The sequence below is a fragment of the Myotis lucifugus genome, unplaced genomic scaffold, assembly GCF_000147115.1.
Source record: "Myotis lucifugus unplaced genomic scaffold, Myoluc2.0 scaffold_9, whole genome shotgun sequence".
Classification (NCBI taxonomy): Eukaryota; Metazoa; Chordata; class Mammalia; order Chiroptera; family Vespertilionidae; genus Myotis; species Myotis lucifugus.
Genome location: NW_005871057.1, coordinates 7,349,079 through 7,355,518, shown reverse-complemented (window position 1 = coordinate 7,355,518; position 6,440 = coordinate 7,349,079). Strand labels below are relative to the sequence as shown.

Genomic DNA, 6,440 nt, shown 5'->3' with positions numbered 1-6,440 from the left:
GACTACTTTATCCAGCAAGCTATCATTCAGAAGTGAAGGCCATATAAAGAGCTTCACAGATAAGAAAAAGCTAAAGGAGTTCATCACCACCAAACCAGTATTATATGAAATGCTGAAAGGTATCCTTTAAGAAGAGGAAGAAGAAGAAAAAGGTAAAGATACAAATTATAAACAACAAATACACATCTATCAACAAGTGAATCTAAAAATCAAGTGAATAAATAATCTGATGAACAGTATGAACTGGTAATTGTAATAGAATCAGGGACATAGAATGGGAATGGACTGACTATTCTTGGAGCGGGGGGAAGGGATGTGGGGGGTGAGGGAAGAGATTGGACAATAATCGTGCACCTATGGATTATTGGTGGGGAGTGAGGGCGGTGGGTGGGGTGGGAACTGGGTGGAGGGGAGTTATGGTGGGAAAAAAGAGTAACTAATGTAATAATCTGAGCAATAAAAATTTAATTTAAATATATATATATATATATATAAAGTGAAGAATACTAATGAGATAAATCAGAAACTGACACAGATTCTTCCAACTCACCTACATTGTCTTTTCTGAATTATAAATATAATAGTCTATCAATTTATCTTTAATAAAGAAACATTACATTTTTAAAAGTATGTAAAATATAGAATCAGTTTGCTACTTTTAATACTTATATGCCATATGTAAAAACAAATGCAGTGCTTGAACATACTATTATATATTTCTATATGCCTACATATCCATATGTGTGTATCTATATTCTTGCCTACTAGTATATCTATATCTATATCAATACAGATATCTATATCTATGGAGAGAGAAGGTGAGATTAATTTATTTCAAGGAATTAGCTCACATAATTATCTGACAAGTGGCAGGAGAGAGACCCAGGGCAGAGTTGATGCTACAGTAGGAGTCAAAAAGCAGCTGGCCAGCAGCTAGCAGCATTCCTTCCTCCCTGGGAAACTGCAAGTTTTCTACTAAGGCCTTCAGCTGATTGGATGAGGTCCACCCCTATTATGGAGGGCAATCAGCTTTATTAAAAGTCTACTATTAAAGTGTCAATCTCATCTAAAAATACTTTAACAGCAATATCCAGGTGTTTGATCAAATATGTGGGTACTGTGGCCTAGTGAAGTTAAGACATAAAATTAATGATCACAAAACATCAACCTCAAATTGTTCTCTTTTATTGCCTAAACTAGAAAATCTCTTCTTTTTTCTTTTCCCATTAATTCATCCTTTCCTTTATCATCCTTTCCCTTTACCCATAATATCCAAGAAATTAGTAAGTCCCCACAATGTCAACTCTTCCAAAATGATAACCAGAAACACATTTTTATTAAGCCAAAATGAATTTATTAGGTTTACTAATAAATTTCATTAGCTACTTACTAATTAACTACAGCAAGAGAGAACTCCACCTTGAAAAATCTCAGTAGTGTCTCAGAAGAGGCAAGTTAGGGAAAGGTATTTAGATATTCTGTAGTCTGGGTCCTAATGGTGTTAGGTGAGTTTTTCAAGATGAGGAATTGGCTGGAATTTGGCAAAATTTATGATGTAATACTTTAGAGATTGGTGGACTCAATATAGGAAACTTTTGAGTTTTAAAAAGCAAATTGGTGTCTGAGAAGCAGGATGTTTGCCCAGGGGAGCCAGATGCTATCCTAATGAGAGGGCTGTTTGCCCAGATGAGCAAACTGCTAATACATTTATTTGCAAGGACTTTGCAAACAGTGAAAGTAATTATTGGTCTACAGCATTACCTTCCTAGTAAAGAATTTCCTGGAATAAATGGTTAAGTCATGTTGACACAATGGGTCTTGGTTCTCAGTTTATTCCTGTCCTCTTTGCATTCTTTCTTTTCAGCCCTTCAGACATTATCTGCATTACTTCTTTCTCTTCCCTGGATGCTTAAAAATGTTTATGTTTATGTATAGTCTTCTAACCTCCCTTTCAAACATACTTTCACAATGTTTTCTCTAATTTGTTAGAATACAATCTAAATTACAAATCTTCTACTGCTGTTCTCATAGTAAAAATCCTTTAATGTTTCTGGTTTAAAAGTCACAAAATAGCATAAAAGTCCAAGCTTATTGCTTCACCTTGGTTTATTTCTTCAATGTCTTCCCTAGCTAAACATCTAAATATAATCTTTGCCCTAAACATAACAAATTTAGAATATTCTGAATCTCTCCTTGATAATTTTAGGCAGATTTGATTTTGGGATCCCCCTAGTTTTCCCTGAAATAATGCCTTCTTTTTTCACCTCAATCACTGCTAATTCCTCAAAATCTAGTGTAAGCATCTCACTTCTTCTGAAGCATTTTCAATAAACACTATCAGAGTTGATCAACCCACCGTTCTACATTGCATCTAGACTCCAGCTCTTACATGCTATTATTTATGTTTATATTTATTTTACCCTTTTAGACTGATAGCATCCTGACGGCAGGATGAGCATGTTTCTCTCAATGTGCTCACTCTAGCATGTAACTTGTCAAAGGGTAGGCACAAAATATTTGTTGAATAAGATTTCATTGGGATAATTATTAAAAAAGGACTTAATTTAATAGAATCAATAACTTTTCTTTTAGGAAATCTCTATAAAACATTTATCAGTAACAAAATAGTGTAGATATCTGTGATCATATGCTAGGATCTGAAGTGATAAAATCTATTCATGAAATTCACTTCTCAAGGTCTATAATTTAATGATGTCATAATTCAGATTTCCATTTCATATTGGAAAATAAAATAGAAAACAGGTGTTTCAATATGTTGCACAACACAGTATTCTTCCCAAAAGAAAAATCTCCCTAGGTGTAGAAGAGGTTTAGCCTGTTCTTTCAAGGAATAAAAGCTAAATTCTGAAGCATACTCATAAGGTCTGATATTGCTGGGCGCCGGTCCATCCTTGCTGCTTGACACAGTCGCTGCAGAGAAGAAACATCTGCACAGCATATGTTTCAAGGGACCTGGCGTATATGGCATACTGTTCTTAATATGTTTGCTCCCCTTCTTGGTGCTATGTGTTTTAACCAAGGTCACCTCTCCGAGAAAGGTTGTTTCCCCAGGTAGGAATTTTCCCCTGAAGTTAGGGAGGGAATAAAACCCCTTAACTAAGTGCCAGGCAGGTAGTTAATCACTTTAACTAAGAACAATCACACTTAAGCTACATAATCTTTACTCCCTGGAATGGAGATAAGAAACAACGCCCTAACCTTTGGAATAGAAATTGACAGGATTAAAATCAACTGGTATAAATATAGATGTAACAAGACAACAGGAGACAGAACCTAGCGAGAGAACATGGCAAAAGATCCTGGACAGAACCTGGCTACAGATCTTGGCTGGAGAACCTAGACAGAACATGGCAGGAGAACCTGGATAGAACCTGGCTGGAGAACCTGGCTAGAGAACCTGGTGACCAAACCTGGCTGTAGAACCTGGAGAACCTGGCTAAAGAACCTGGTGACCGAACCTGGCTGGAGAACCTAGTGAGAGAACATGGCAACAGAACTTGGCAACAGAACCACACCAGAACTTCACTGGAGGTCCTGACCAGAACTTCGCTGGAGATCCAGACCAGAACTTGGCTGGAGTTCCTGGCTAGAGATCCTGGCTAGGCTGCTGATAACTGAATGCTGTCTCGTGTCATTCCTTCTTCGCCGACTCCGTCCACACCTTTGGGGACTCCTGGACCTGCTGGGGCTGGACCCCAGCATGATATAAACTTCAAATATTTTTATTAGTTATAGTGTTAGATTCCTAATTGCATGTTCATGTAATCTAAAAATATAAATTACATTCATACACAATTGTTCAATCTATATCATGTAGCATTTACTACATTTCAGAGCTGTGACTCTGTGGTTTGCAAAATTTGTCTATTAAGAAAACACCTAAAAAGTTTTTACAGAAGTAATCGTTGGATACATTTTTTTAGCGGTGTGTGTGTGTGTGTGTGTGTGTGTGTGTGTGTGTGTGTGTGTGTCTATGTGACTGTGCCTATATGTGTATGTGTAGGCTAACAAATATTTGTGAGTTAGAAACATGCAATAGATGTTTGACCCAAAATGAGAAAATTAAGCCTGGTTAATAATCCTTTTGAAATATCAGGGATTTCTTTATATATGTGTTAACCTTAAACTTTCTTCACTGCTATCTCACATTTTAAAACATACTTTGAAAAACACACCCCAGTTATTTACCAGGCATCAGAGAACTGAATTCAACTAAAGAAAAGAAAAGGCAGAGTCTAAAAAGATTAGTTGTAAGGTTTTCTAGCAATTCAGTCCTGCTTTCATTGGGATCTCCATGAAAGTAAGATGGGAAAAGAAGTAATGCATTTTACTCCTTGGAGATTGCAAGAGAAGGATGTGTTAACTATGAATTTCAGCTTTTATTTGTAATACTGTCATAACACCTTTCAGCATTCACCAAAATAAAAAACAAAAATTTAACTTTGAGGGAAAATGATAACTTTATTTTAGTTAATATGAATCTGAAATGGCAAGCATTCTGCATTAGAGATTTTCTATTATCAGAAGTGAAAATAAGACTTAAGGTTAACTAGTAAAAGTAGCACATTCAGAAATTATTGCTATAAATGGAAAGTTTTACAGAATGGTAGATTATTTCTCACAGGAAGTAGAACAGACCAGGGCTTTGGTCTCACAAGATAAAATGTCCAGGACTGGAATCAAGATGAAGAGTAATTACTGAAGAAATAAAGAAGCATTCAGGTGGGCGAAGAAACAGAATAGTGAATTGAAATATTAATATATTAATATTTAGGAATTATGACAAACTCAGTTCAGAATTGTGTGAATTAAGGAATATGTGTACATTTTTATAGCACTTAAGACTTCTATCTCACATTTCTATGAGATGAGACCTTGAAAAATGATTCACATTAGGAAACACAGGATAAAGATAAATCACTAAGCTTTTATAAATCATGACATTTCCCAATATTCCACAAAAGCAGAAACTAAATTTAAAGCCAACTAGATGGAAAATGTTACAGAAGGGTAAAAGTGTTAATGTGTAATACTGAAGATAGTCAATTCTGATTCGTATTATCTAGGGAACATAGTGAATTTCTACACTATCGAAGCCAATGTTTTCTGGCTGAACTATTTTACTAAAAAACATGATATTCATATTTGTATATTGAAATAAAATGGTTATTTAAGACGTGATAGAGTGGAAGAAAAACTCATGAACTTTCTTCTCTAAGTCTGACCAAATTATTATTATAATTATTATTTTAATATGGAACGCTTCAGGAGTTTGCCTGTCATTCTTGTTCAGGGGCCATGTTGCTATTCTCTGTATCATTCCAATTTTAGTATATGTGCTGCCGAAGCGAGCACTGACCAAATTATTGACAAGCAATCAGAAATTGTTGGTCTAAACACAATTGGTCACTAAAAGAGAAAGTGATCTGAAAACCAAAGAAGTATAAAATTGACAAAGTTGATAACTGCTACACAAAAATTCTGCTTTAAAAAGTTAGTTAATTCCATAACTATATCAACTATCATTTATTGAGCACTTACTGTATATAAGACACTTTGCTAGGCACAACATTTCTTACAGTGACATTTAATTCACAGACTCTGTCACCAAGACATTTATAGTCATGTAGAAAAATAAGTCAAAAACATTTATAAATGTCAAATTTTAAAGGAAGCTTAGTGAATGAACATCTATTAAAATTATTTTTGGAGTCTCAAAAATATGAAATAGACCCTTAATTGATAGCATAATTAGGCTTATTTTTTATATGTTCTACTTTTCATTAAGAGCTTTTGAAAATAAATTATGAGATAATGGTATTAATAATACTAAAAATAGCAATATAATATCTATTCCACGATGACACATGCTTAATTCCTAAGGCAGTAATAGAAAAAATAGTGTTATTGATTTTGGAAAGGAAAGCATAATGAAAAACAACAACTTCAGTGCACTGATGAAGATATTGTTTTGGGTCATTGTTGAATTGGCTAAAATGTAAAATTGTACCTTTCAAATTTATTACTGTTTGTTGTTAAATTTTGAATAAAGCTAATATGAAAAATTAAATCAACACATAAAATGGAATTGAAGATAAAGGGTCTATCATTAAGTCAGTTCCATCTTTCACCATGAATACAAAGATTTTTATGCAGACAGAAGTTTCATACAATAGTATCTGAAACAGTCTTTCACACACAAAAGCCAACATCGTCATTCAAGATGTTCCTTTTGTCCCAAAAAATTAGATAGTAACCCTAGCCACATGCCTTATGCCCCCTTATACTTGCTCTATACCAAACACTATTTGGTATTTAAGGAGCTTTTTTATGATGAATGAAATGTGTTTATCAATTCTCATTCATTTTAATTAAGTAGATTCCATTTCTGGAAGGTTTTTGCAAAGCTCACAATCTTT

At 34.3% G+C, this 6,440-nt stretch overlaps 1 non-coding gene across 1 annotated transcript; it reads right to left on the bottom strand.

The window, feature by feature from the left end:
* Nucleotides 1-5,269: 5,269 nt before the first annotated feature.
* Nucleotides 5,270-5,376, bottom strand: LOC111824958. Its single transcript, XR_002828042.1, has one exon. It is a non-coding gene; the product is annotated as a U6 spliceosomal RNA (small nuclear RNA).
* Between the last annotated feature and the right edge of the window lie 1,064 nt (nt 5,377-6,440).